The sequence below is a fragment of the Agelaius phoeniceus genome, chromosome 12 (assembly GCF_051311805.1).
Source record: "Agelaius phoeniceus isolate bAgePho1 chromosome 12, bAgePho1.hap1, whole genome shotgun sequence".
NCBI classification, from domain to species: domain Eukaryota; kingdom Metazoa; phylum Chordata; class Aves; order Passeriformes; family Icteridae; genus Agelaius; species Agelaius phoeniceus.
Window position 1 is genome coordinate 16,817,142 of NC_135276.1, and position 14,209 is coordinate 16,831,350.

Here is a 14,209-nt window from a genome sequence, read left to right on the forward strand (position 1 = left end):
TTGCTGCCCTCAGAGGCGCCAGTTTAGCTTGTAAAAATATCCCCATTTTCAAATTGGCCAAATCCTGATGGGATGAGCAGAGGTCACCCAACATCCGAGCAGTTTTCCCAGGCTGGTTTTGGTTTCTGAACCGAAAATCTCCTGCTGTGTTTTGGCTCGCCATATTTTACACATTTCTCACTGACAGGGAGGAGAAACTGAAATTCCAATTTCAATCTTTCAACATGAGGCCCATTCTCAGCTTTTCTCCTTGTTGTGCACGAAACTTGGTGTGGTTCTTGCAGCAGAAGCTCGTTCACATGGCCTTGCACCCCTCCCAGCCCTGCACACCCTGTGCTCCCTGTCACAAAACACTGACCCCACGTGGAAGTGCTTCTGATTAAAACCTCATGGATCCACCAGATTCCACGGACCATGCTTCAGATCACAGCCAGTCATTCTCTAAAATAATCCATCTCCTGCCATGAGGTTAGAGGTTGGGTATTTTGCTAGTCTTATCTCCCCTTGGGTCTGATTTTGATCTTTATCTTCTATAGTAATATTCCAAAAAATAAAAAAATACAACAGCTTTTATCACCTTAATTTAAATGTAAGACTCGCTTTTCAATTCCAGTTAAGTAATTCATTTAGATCTTGCCAGAGATGTTGAAAAGCAAATATGCACAGATGAGAAGCAACCATTCTAAAAATATGAATGGAAAACATCCAGTCTTTCCTGTTATGCTTATAGATTTCCCCTTACAGCATAATATTAAAATTACCAGCTCTCATGTGGTATAATTTGGTTACATTCCCTAAAGACACATGAAAGTAGTCCCAAAGGAGCTACTTCAGTGAGAATAGAAGGTGCTGAGCACATCACTCAAGAACTTTTTTTTTTTTTGGTTATTAGTGGGTGGGAATATTGGTTTATTGCCTAAATCTCCCCAGATTGTCCTTCCATATAATCAAGAAGGAGTCAGGTGGAGCGGTCCAGCTCACATGGCACTGTTGTTACACAGAGGTTTCATGTCTCTGGGCCTTGGGGTCTGTCACCTTTGCATGCACAAAGAGGAGCTGGGACAGTAAAATGCACTCATCCCCAGGCCAGTGATGCAGTGAGAGGATCTGCACAAATGCAGAATATCCATGAGTGAACAAAGCCCAGAGCTCAGCTCTTCTGCCTGCAACAGCCACAGGGAAACCACAATGTTCCTCTTACTATTCCCAGCCCAATGAGCAAAAAACTTTCAAAACCTTCAGCACTGGCCTAACTCTGCTGCCCTGGAGGCTAAAGCCAGAGCTAGTGACATTTGCTTGAGGGCTCTGGAAAAGCTGCTGGAGCTGCTGCAGACCTGCTGAGTGCATTTCCCTGCCCATAGCCAGCTCCATCCCGGTGCTCTGTCCCTGCCCGAGGAGCAGCTGGGCTGCACTGCTGCTCTGGGCCTGCACTACCCTGCTTGATTGAGGGCAACAATTTCTGATGCACAACAACAGGAAGAGTCCAGAATAAACACATTAAGTATCTTAAATTTGCAAGTAAGTGCACAAGCCATTAGGCACTGATATAGTACAACAGATAAGCTCAGTGGTTAACTTTGAGCATACAAATAATACCACTGACTTCACTTCAACATTATGTTGCATGCTTAACTTCAGGCTTATGCTGAAGTGCCTGACTGATTAATCCTCTCCCTGTGTACTTCAGCTCAAGTTTGTTTAGGGTCACTTGATGCCATCTTACACAGATAGGCAAGAGCACAGACAATAAAGCAATATGCTGGGACCAGTTTTCACACACTGGAAAGCAAAGAGGTAAGTGTCCTAGGAATTGTCTTCCCATTGAATATGGCCCTTAATAAATACCTATCACCACATCATCTGAGAAGTTGTACCTGCAGTTCTCAAGATATCACAGGTTCTGGATGCCATCTCAGTTCTGCCAGGGTGTGCCCATGGTACCAGCCCTTAATGAAGAGGATACACAGTAAGTGTTTTTCTGAACATTTGTTTACACTCTGGCAACAGTCACTAAAACAAATAGAGCTAAAAGAGTCATTTTGGTTAGCTTGGTATTACACATTACACTTCTGTGGTCTTCACACTCTAATGGCAGGTTTTGTCAGCTTCCTAAAGTGATCCATGATGAGTAGACAGAAGACTTGTAGGAAGCAGAGACTCTTTGGTGTTGTCTTTGGGTTTCTGCTTAGAGATAGTTCCTCTAAAACTGTATAGATTTCAAATGTGACATGGGAGGGGAGAAGTGTGAGCAGATAGTTCTTTACAGATTCATTCTCCACTGAGGAGTCAAGGAGTTAATTCTCAGTGCGGCCATGTGGGTTTCAGTGGATTGCACTGGGCTGACAAGGAAGAACCTATTCCTAGAGATTATTTCCTGATCTAACCTACACCACTCTCCCAGTAATTTGCTTTATGGCCACTTCACATTTGTGACTGTAACAAGAACTGGTTTCTAACTTGAACCCACTTTTCAAGCCACCACCACAGTGGAATTTCCACAAGTACCAGCCAGGGTGGATTTTGACTCACATTACCCAAGCAAGGGAGAATCAGCCTACAGCCAGGTATAAATCCCCACTTTCTGGCCTAATACACAACTGTCCCAGCAAAGGGATAAATCCCTTCCCCTTGTGAAGTGTAGAAACTGGGCCCTGTACAGCAATTCTCCTCTTGCTGTGTGGAAACTCTTATCCTGAGCTCAGTACAAGGGCTCTACCAAATCCTTGTAGCTGTTCCTGAAGAGTCAGAAAATTATTATAAAATTGGATTATAAAATCCAATAATTAGCTGCAGAACCTAATTGCTGATATTCTGTTAAATTTAAAATTAAAAAAAAAAATCTTTTAATGATCTGTGTAGCACAGTGCTCTAAATGTATGTTTAAATAAAGCATGTATCTTATTGAACACATCCCACACTGGACCTTTCAGATTATACATAAATAATTAGATTTGTCTCTCTTTAGACAAATTATCAGTAAGGAAAGCTTTAAAAATATTTTCTTCTGAAATACAGTGCTATTCCTTTAAATAAAGGGCTTTGGCAGTTCTGTGAGGCAGTTAGCTTAGCATCATTAATACAGAATTCAGTCTATCAGCATTTAGTGAACTCTCAATGACCCTGGTGGAAACTCCTTTAGCTTATACTTAAGAAAAATATTATTAAAAATGCTGTTGAAATGCAAGCATCATTTATAGTCAGTGTTAAACTGGAGTGCTACTGCCAGCTCCATCAAGCATTTCACCAAAGATGGGGAGCACTCATCTTTTCTTAAGGATGTAGAGGAACTCTGAGAGATGAAAATGGGAGCTTCCCAAAACATCTCACTTGTCTCCTGCCATGTGCACTCATGCATTTCCCTTCTATTTGCTGTTTCACCTTTCACCAGAAATCTCACAAAATTGGCCTATGTGACAAGTTTTTTATTTCACCTGTTTTGCACCAGAACAAGGAACGTGTGCTGTGGACATGAGCATGTCCTGGTGTGCCAAGACACAGCCTTGGAAGGTCAGGGCTCCTCCCTTGGAGCAGGGCATCTTGGTCAGGAAGGATCTGGGGCAGGAAGTCCAGGGCTGTGTCTGCTCTTCCTGCTTTGTGGAGGAGGAAATTTTAATATTTCTGTGCCAACAAAAAACAGTAAATGACTTATTTTGGTCATTTAGTCAGAGATCTTTGGACTGCTGGACTCACATCTGCACTACCATCCACAGGATTATGTCTGCATGTAATATCCACTGAGTGGCACACAAGGTTGTATGAGAATCTAAGCCCTCTGAAGAAGCAGTTTGAGGTAGTTTTTGACATGGTGTGTAGCTCTCCAGGACTACATGTGCCCAGCTATGATCCCTGTGTTGGGATTTTTGTTCCCTCTGGCTCCCTGTAAAGTGGACATACACACACGAAGGACAAATGCATTTCCCCAGGGTATCCCCAGCTGGATATATAAGGGAGTTTAAATGCCTAATTTAGGCTCCTAACTTGGACATTTCATTTAATCCAGGCCTTAGTCCAAGCTTTGGCAGTTGTGAACTGAACTGAAGAAGCTCTTGCAAGCTCCTTCTTTGGGTAACATTGAGGAAACACATCTGGAAACAGGGGCTGAGCCCTCAGCCCACAGCATCACTGCTCTTGTGGACCAGGCACACGAGGATTGTCTGAACCCTCTGTGTCAGGAAAAGGGGTTTTCCACATCTGGAAGAAGGCCACCACTAGAAGCTGAATCTGGCCAGACCAGTTAGCAACATTTTTGAGATAAATAAAGCAGTGCATTTCTTGGGCCACTGGCTGATTATAATAGCTATGAAATTACCCAAGTTAGTTCACCACGTCAATAAAATTCATACAAAAATACCACCAGAATCTTGGCTAACATGTGGATAACTGTACAAAAGCAACCCAAGCCAATGTGACAGCCATTTAAGAGGACTAACCTCTGTCATACGGTTTTCATTTTATGTGTATGCTGTACAAACACAACCACCACAAATATGCATTACAGGCTGCCTGGGACTCACTGCTGAGGTGAATTAGCACTGTAGTCTGACCTGTTGAAAAGCTTAACCTTTGACCTGCCAGGCAATGGTGGTTGCAATTTGCAAGCCATTCTTGTGTTGAGTGGCTGAAAACATACTTATTTACTTGTGTAAAGCCATAAATGAGATGGGTTGGGTGAGCTCAGCCTACTTCCCACTCCACAGACCATGTCACAAAACACTACCACATGTTCAACAAGTTGTTCAGCACGAGGACTGTGCTACTACATCCTGACCCAAATTCACTCCTCAGATAAAGAGTTTTTTCTCATCTGGAGTGAAGAGAACTCAAAGTGACTTCCTTTCTAAGTAACTTCCTCCTGTGCTTCCAGGAAAAAAGAAATACAAAGAAACTGTGTGAAAATAAAAATGAAAAATCTGCCTAATCTCATATCTTGAGAACTGAACTCCTCTGCACAGCCACGCTGCTGTAGCTGTCATCAGCAGCACGTTCCCCCTCTCTGCCCGCTGGAGACACTCAGCTCTGTGGGGTGAAGCAATGATTTGCTCACTTTTCCATCTCACCTGCAAGGGCTGCCAGTGGTGCTGTTGAGGAGTAACTGTAGAGCCAGCTGGGAGGTGGTCAGAGACGTCATTTCCTACTGGAGGGTTTTGCAAGGTTTATCACTTATCAGTTTTGTGAAAGATGCATCGTTTGGGGATGTGAAGCTCTCCCATGCTAGACCTGCTCTTGCCTATCAAATGAAGCCAAATCTGTAGATAACCCAGGTTTAGCAAACTAGATGTTTTGTAATGGAGATAGCTGGATAATAACCATTTCTAGATCAAAGTCAGTGACTAGGCGTTGCTCTTGGCTGTTGGCTTTTCTGTCTGACTGCATAACCACAGGTAGGCTTGAGTTGCAAAATTCAGATTAGGATGCAAACTCCGTAATTTGGGAAGTACTTAGTTGCAGAGACCTGGAATGGTTCATGGTGAAGTGAGGCAGGAATCAGGATGCTCAGAACCAAGTCTGCACTTGAATTACGGCCAGCCTGACCACATGTTGCACTCCTGGTCCATTTTCAACCCCAGTGCACAAACAATTGCATCCCAGAGGATTTTTCCAATCAGCCTGAAGTCACTTTTGGGGGTTTATTCTCCCTCCTTTCCCTGTATGCACATCTACAAGTTTGGACAAACAAAAAGGCATACATATTACGGCATGCTTTCATTAAAGATATTCTGATTTTTGCTTTCCCTTTAAGTCTTGTCTGATTCTTCCCTGTTGTTTTACATCCTACAATAATAAAAGAAAACAAAAAACTTATGAGATACATTTACAATGCTTCAGTAAAGACATAGACAAAAAACATTCTTTTTCTCTTACTTTAGGAGCTTTACATGACCCATAAAAATCTCAAAAGCCCCAAATGAGCCAGGGAGGGTTGGGGAGGGATGTGAGGGAACAGCAGTACATATATTGCAATATATATATTGCTGTTCTTCACTGCTGTCATATACAAACCATAGGCAGCTGCAGCCCTACAAGTTTTAGGTTAAAATGGAGCACAAACCCTGGAATATATCAAAGAATAAGATGACACAGCAAGCAACAGGGAGAGCAGAGGATGGAGCAGAACGTGGATGTACAGGCTTGGCTTGTTACAGCTGTAGGCAAACTGAAGCATCCACAGCCCACGCTGAGATGCTGCTGTCATTTTTTTTTTTCTGAATTGTGGTAAACAATAATAGAAGTAGCAATAATAATAATAATGACACTAATAAAAATAGCCCCACCATTCCAGGCTGTGTGACAACCTCCTTTCTGGATACTGTTGATAAGTGCAAGACTTGCTTTTAGAATAAATTTTAATGAAAAGTGTTGGGTCTAAAACTGCACTTTGCTGAAAAACTAATCTTGGATGGAATCCATGGCACATTCTTCCCGCATATTTCAAAGTTAGTTTCCGTGGTGCATATCAGCATTTGAAATAATATTACTGTTAATAATAGGGTCAGATTTGCTCATTATGAATAAGGAAGCAAGTTTCCTCCGAAGAGAGGAACCAGTATTCCCCACTGGTTGAGTGTTGGCTATGATAGCTCTGCAGTCAGAGGCTGGCAATAATTACACCTTGGGTTTTGTGGTCATTTTGGATTGGTGTGAACATGATAAATGACACGTTTTAATTTGAACTATTGCTCAGCAGGGCTGTTCAGGTAGGCAATAATTCACTTGAGCAGGCAATAAACCTGAACAGGTAATAGCCCACACTTTGAAGTATGCCAGCAAACTCTTTAGCAACAAAATAAATATGTACATGAGCTTCCGCCATAAATTGTCTTTGGTGAGGCAGACCTAGGAAGGGTTTCAGAGCTGGCTTTTCAGGTACTCATGAGGAGCAGAATGAATCAGTGGGCAGATCCTACTGCTGCATTAATTCTTTTAAGCTAGACTAAAGAACTGGTCCAACATCCACTGAAGGCAGCAGGAGCCCTCTGTTCAGTGAGGGAAGGCAGGGTGACTAAGCTGGGAGGGCAGTTTGGTCCTTTTACTAATGTAGGTAAATTGCCTTCCCATGAACCACTGACTCATAAATGAGCTTTTTCCTATGCAGCAGAGCAAACTGCTAAAATGCAGCATCCATGTGCAGAGGAACTTTGCTACTGCTTGGAAGGGTACAGGAAAGTCCAAACAGCTCTGATTCTCAATGCTCAGGAAATCTAATGGCAAAACTTTGTTTGCCCATCAGTTTTCTTCACAGCACTCCTTTAAGCACTTTTGAACAAGGAGGTTTGTCAAACATTGCATTACTCTTATATAACAAATACAATATTTTAAGCCTTTGGGCAAACATGCATTGCTTTATTTACCTAAACCAACATGTTTTGTGCAAATTCCTTCAGACTTGCTGGTAACATTTCCATCACTGTGTGATTCTGTTGTAAAGAAAAGCAGAGATGCCTTAGTTATCTTTTTTTTTTTTTTGGCTGTCAATTGTTCTTATTTTTATTATAGATCCCGTTCTAGAGTGTTATCTCTGATTACCCAAAGAATATTAACTTCTGATAGGAGAGGAAAAATAATTCAGAGTAATATGACTCAAGTCAACTTGTTTAAGGTTGGTGTAAGTGAAACTCTTGTGATTTCTGCTTTATAATAAACAAGGGAAAGAGTTCAAAGTCAGAAGGAAAAACAGCAACAGATTGAATGGAAAGAGGCAGTTTATCATCAACTGATGATGGCTGTGAGTCCAGATTGTTCAGCTGCCCAACCATGCTTTCCCAGCAGAGACCCAGGGCAGAGCAACTCTGAGATACTTCAGTCCCTGAGACAGTGCCTGGTGCAGGACGATCCCTGCCTGCTCACACAAATATCTCTGTCAGATCACACTGGAGGACAGGGCAGAATGTGCCACCAGTCTCTGGCTGCTGCAGGAGCCTTTCTGTGGCAATTCACTATGAAGGGAAAATCTCTGTTTCCTCAGTGAAGATCATTTACCTTTAGAAACACACAGAAAATGAATTTCTGGGCTGGGCGTTGAATCCAGATTTGCATTCTTTCCTTGCCTGAAGTTGCCTAGCTCTGTCATTCTGGTTTGATCCATCCCAGGAACAAGAGGCAGCAGCTTCCTTCAGATGCAAACCTGGATCTGAAAGCCTTCCTTTCCCTTTCCCACACCATCTGGGAGATGGGATTTTCCATCTTTTGTTAAAATAGTTACTTACAAAAGGCGGAAAGGGTTGAGGGCAGTTCACCACGTTTATTTCACTTGGTATGTGTTTGCCCTTGCTTTAACACAGGCTGTTTTCATGCCAAATTACAGTTCTATTTGTTCCCCCACCCCCATTTTTTGTGTAGCTTATGTAGAACATCTGGTTTTAAAAGTGTTGCAATTTCTAAACATATTCTAATGCTCTTGGGATCAGAATATCAACAACTGTCTATTGCGGTAAACCGCATGTCTGGAAAACATTCCTGCAAACTGAGTTCTTAAATAAACATAAAGCATCTATAACACATAATGCAGAGCAACATTCACTCGTAAACTCAATATTTAGACCAGATGAGGTGCAAAATATGTTTTCTCTGGACGGAGACGTGGTGATTTACAATAACACTGACGGGCTTTTCATTGTATACAAGAGAGGGCAGAGGTGTGGCATGCAGATCGGAGCCTTTCCTTAAGTGCTCATTCTGCACTTAGGTCCCATCTCGTGAGGTTTTCTTGCCCCAGTTACAGAGGGAAGACCAGGAGTACACCCCCTGAAAAATTTCTACTGTTATTAGAAAGTGGAAATTTAAAAAGAAACTGTGAATTGCTGACAGATTAGACATGCCTGTATCTGATAAGCCTGACCATCTTGTGCAATATCTGCATCCATGCTAATTATCTGCATACATGTGTCTGAAATCCAGAGGCAAGTCAGAGATAGTGTAAAGATTAAATAAACTGAATAATACTGTGAAAGGAAAATTGAAGTAAGTTGGTCTGAGGGGGAAGCTTTTGTTATTTTCAATCTTATTATTATTATTATTATTTATAGGGTGTGGAAAGTAGAACCATAAGCAAATTTGTAGAGATATGCAGTCATACTTAAAAAAAAAAAAGTTTCACTCTGAAAATCCCCTCGACACAGATTTCAGAAGCATTTACTCTACTCTTAATAGCACCAAAGCAAATAATCACTTCAAATCAATTTTTAGGAGTATTGGTGGCTGATGAAGTTGGTTGACAGGAAATGGAAAAGCTGAAAACTCATTAAACTGTTGCTAAATGCTATGAATATATTTTGATTATTCTTCCAGGCCACTATTTCTTAAAAACATTACCTTCTTCCTCCAAAATAGAGCACCAAATACTTTCTTCCAATTAATTCTTTAAGAATTTCCACTCTAAATTTAATGCAAAGGTGCTTCATAAGGAGAAAAGATGAATATATAAGCTTAGGCTGATGTAATTACATTTGAAGGTTACCAAGAAGCCTAGTGAATCCACCTCCTGCAGCATCTCAAATTTAAGATTTATCAAAGCAAAATTGAAAAATTAAGTCAAGCCTTATCATTTCACTCCCTAATATTAAAAAGGGTTGGATCTTTTTTCTTTTTTTTTTTTTTTTGATGATTAACATCTGGAGTTATGTAAGGTAAGATAAGGGTGTTAGAACATCTCACTTCCCTGTATGAAGATCATCTCCTCTCTTCAACTTGTATGGAAATGAGGGCCTCCACCCAAATATCCCATTAAGCAACTGAGGACATTTTGGCCCAAAACCTGCACATATCAGGATGGAAACACCTCCCTTGCATGTTCACCACTGGAAATAGGCAGCTGGACCCAAGTGATTACTGCGGAACAGATCCTGCTTGCTTTGAAGGCTGAAGACCTTTTTTGAGGTTGGTGGATTTTTAGGTCTCACAAGGAGAAATGTTTAGGTTCTATTCCTCTGCCCCTGCTTGCTGTAAGAAATTCAAAGCTTCCCATTGCCATTGAGGGTTACTGGGCTGACCTGGTGTAGCTGAAGCTCTAAAAAATGGCCTCCAAAAAGCTGAACCACTTTCAGTTTACTGGAAGCAAGCGGAATTTTAACAAATCAGAGTGAAAAGAGCCGAGCACTCAGCCAAACGTGTATCAGGCCTGAAACAACTGTGCTGTAATGCAAAGCAGATTTGTGCCAGCCTGCATGGACTCCTCAGTCATGGCACTCCCTCGGGATTCACCAGTGGAGCGCGGTTTGGGACATCCAAGCAGCTCAGCCTCCTGCATCTGCGAGAGACGCCGGAGGAGCCGCGTGCTGAGCATTGACAATTACCTGGCTGGTGTCATTCCCACAAAACAACTGCTTTTTGCCAAGTCTAATCACTCTACTATGCACCTCACCTTCTTGAATGAGAGGTTCTCATTCAAGCATGTAGTTTATTCCAAAACACATGCTGCATTCATTAGAGTTGAATATTAACGAACACCTTGAATTCTTGGAGCGTTATTAGTATCAGGTCTCTTGGCTGCTGCTAGGACAGAATGCCTTATGGGAAGCTTGATGCCCAGCCAGGACTCAGATTACAAAGCATACACATCTTTCTTTCAGTATATTGAAGAAGTCACTCAACTTTACAGATCATCCAAGTACTTCCTAAACATATGTGTTTTTCCAAAATGTTAGCGCTGGGCTTGCAAAGACTCTGGAAAACTCTGGTTTTCCTTTTTCAGAAACTGGAAAACAGAGATTAATTGAAAGCTTTAAAGCCATTATTTGTTGCTTAATATTTTTTTTTTTCTCATGCTTTTAGCGGGTTTGATAAAATCCGGTAAGAAAATATAAAGCATAAGATCTCACGAGGACAGTTAAGAGCTCAGATTGTTCTGTGTCCTCCTGCTTATGGCAAGTTTTTAGGTAATGACTAATGTCCTGAAACCAACTCAGAACTAGTAGCATTTTCCAGGAATCTGAACCATACGTTTGCATGACCTCCACCACATGAATACTTGAAAACTTTTCAAATTGTTGAGCCTTGAAGTATAACTTTCCCATGAAGCACAAATATTTTTTTAAATTTATAAGGGCTGTCAGTCACAAGGGGTAAATAAAGTCACAGAGGAAGTCTGAGGTTGTGTGGATCACCTGAATACCAGTTCTGCATCCTGCCTCTGAAATTGCCCTTGTTCTACACATAAAATTATGCCCTGCACATAATGTGTAGAGCAAGGAGACTCTCTCGGTATATCAGTACATTTCTTAAAGCTGCATCCATTATAACATCACATTTCTTCAAAGTATTATGTCTTTAGCATCCTCTGTCGAGTAAGATGGAAATCAATATTTGTGTTATTGCTCCTAAAGTACAATATTTATTCTTTATTCTAAGGGGTCACGGGCATAGACTTCGTACACAACCTGGGACCAGCATTCTCCCCAATTTCTCTTCCATCCTCTTGCAACTCATTCCCCTGATCTCAAGGACTGTCTGTGGCCTCTGCAAAGACACCCAACAGGCCCAGCAGTGCTGCCTCTGGGGTAGCTGTGAACCCCTGGTGAGACGATGGAGAGCACTCAAAGGAGACACCCTGGTGTGTCCCTAGAGCAAGGACACAGCACTTTTGAGGAGTTCAGGTGTTTGCAGCCATGCAAATTCTGCAGGGGAAAGTCTCTTATCCAATTTCCCAGCGTCACTTCAGAGTTTGCACTGATGCAAAGGGAGCCATTTCACAAACTACAACACATAAAATCTGGCTAGGATCAGTCCAGCTCTGCTGTTTAACTGAAATATGCCTTGAGATATAAGTGAGCAGAGGAGATGCTTCTTTAAAGAAACCAACCCATGGATTTTGGATAGGATTAGGCACAAATATCCTCCTGCTTTTATAAATATTGACAAAAGGAAACAGGAAGATAGGTCTGTCCATAAAGAGGAGGTCTATTAACCATAATGCTGCTCTATTCGAGTGATAGTTTTATCTTTGTATTAAAACAAAAAGGGTAAGGCTAGATATTACTTTTTTATACTGATAGTTCCAACCCTCATAAAATATTAGTATCTGTATCAGCTATAAAAATTAACAGCTCCAGATCCTTCAGTGTTGTGGTCCTCAATTTTATTTTATCACCAGCTTTCCAGTTGTCTGTGTGTGTACGTGTGGGTGTGCACACACATGCCTTCCCTTTAAGCTGTTGCTGAATAGGCTGATAATTGCTCAGCAAGGCTGCATGGTTGAGCTTGCAAGTGGCACTCCTGGTTCCTTTACATCAGAGGTCACTATTGTACAGTGAGATCCTGATAGGAGATAGTGATAATATGATGCAAAAAAAAAAAAAAAAAAAAATCCCAATAGAAAAAACTAGAAGAAAATTCTGGTGCTCTCATCAGGGATTGCTCTCCAGTTAAATAACTTTCTAGGTACAAAACCCAAAAATTCTGTCAGGCATCTCAGTCCAAAACTGCCCTTTAAAAGCATTTGGGAGCCAATGTAAACACTAAACTCAGTATGATGTTTGTATTCACTTACCCAATCTAACTTTTATTAACAATTAATCCATCAAATTTCAATGCCTATAAAATCTTCTGAGTCACAAGCCCCTCTGGAAGCCTGTATCTCGAAAACAAAAATTGCAATTACTGGCATTATTTTTTTTGATGGAGAATCAAATTTAAATGGGGTCTTACAAACTGGAGAATTATCTGCATTTCTACTGTCTAAAGGCATCAGATTCCCTTAAAGCTCATATACGGGGTAAATGCATAGAAACTACAGGAGGCAGCCAGTACATATGGAACGGATAAAGGCCACATAGTTTATTGAACCTTGTGGCCTGCTGATGTAACAAAATAAGCTTTGCAATGAGCAGTCAGATCTTAACATCAGGCTGCTCCTTTGCTCGTGTGTAATGGATGATAGCTCTCAGAGGGCCAGATTTGGATCCCCATATTTATCAGGAGTCTTACTTCAGGCTCTGGCCCTCAGTACACTGAATGAGGGATTTAGAAACGTTCATTCGTAATATTTTCTCTTCTCTGAGCAAAGTGTGTTGAGAGGCAGCTGGAAGGTTTCATGTTCCAGCAGCTGAGGGGAAAGAGATCCTGAGACCAGGTATATGAAATCTTTCCAGCACTGATGAGCCCTCCTCTTCCAAAGAGATAAACAGTTCTTCGTCAGGGTAAAAGCAATTTGGACTGAACTGTCTCATCATTGCAATGACCCCTTGCTGAAATTTTAAACCAGCTAGAGGAGCCAAAAAAGCAAACACTCTGTGCCATTGCCTTCACTTGCCAGCAGCAAGGCCTCCACCACTCCTGAGAGATACCAAATTTTCTGTTTCTTTTTTTTTTTTATTTTTTTCTTCCCTTAAACCCATCCTTCCCAGCATTCAAAGTCTTGCCATTTTGGGATCATTAGCAATGAAACCAGCCCAGGAGAGTCTGGTGTAAGCATAAGGGAGGAAATACTCTCACACCTTAAATCTGGTGCCAATGGAAACATCCCAAATGATATAGACCCCAGCACAGGAAGGGCTTGAGGAAAAGTCTGAAGATATCTCAAGAAGCTGTAGAGCTGCCCCTGTGTGTTTGGGGACTGTCAGCCTCTGCAGATGGAGAGAATTCAGTTTCTGAAGGTACAGTCCCAATGCTTGTGTGCCCAGGAAGCCTCCTATGTGTCTGTGTAGAGATGCTCCTTGTTGAAAACTGTGGCTGTGGTAGTGAGTCTGGGCTCATAAACTGCTTGTTTGCTGGTAGCACATCTATTAAAACACTGATTTTTTTGCTAGGGGAGACCTTTTCTGACTGCAGACTATGGAGTCGTGAGACGACTGGGTGACTCTTTACTCTTCTGCATTTCCAGCAGCTCTCCCTGAATGCTTTCCTTTCTCTGCCTAATCCAACACTTCTGTTGGGAATTAACTCCAAACCCCAGATCCTGGCAAAGCTCAGGCTGAGAGAAAACTCTGGATACATATGATTTCATTACAGGATCTCAGAGGTGTATCCCATATTCTCCCCCAAGGAGACACCTACTTCATCCCAGACACTCCAAAAGTGCAGGTTAATCTCATTCTTGCCATGCAAATCCTTTTCCTAATATGCATTCATTAAATATCCATCTTCAGTGAAAACCAGCTGTATTCCCAACCTGTTCCTGCTCTCACAGTGCACTTCTGGTTCACCACACCACAGCCAAACATCCATACTATGCAGTGAAACAACGTGACCAATCCACCGGACAAATTAAAATGTAGAT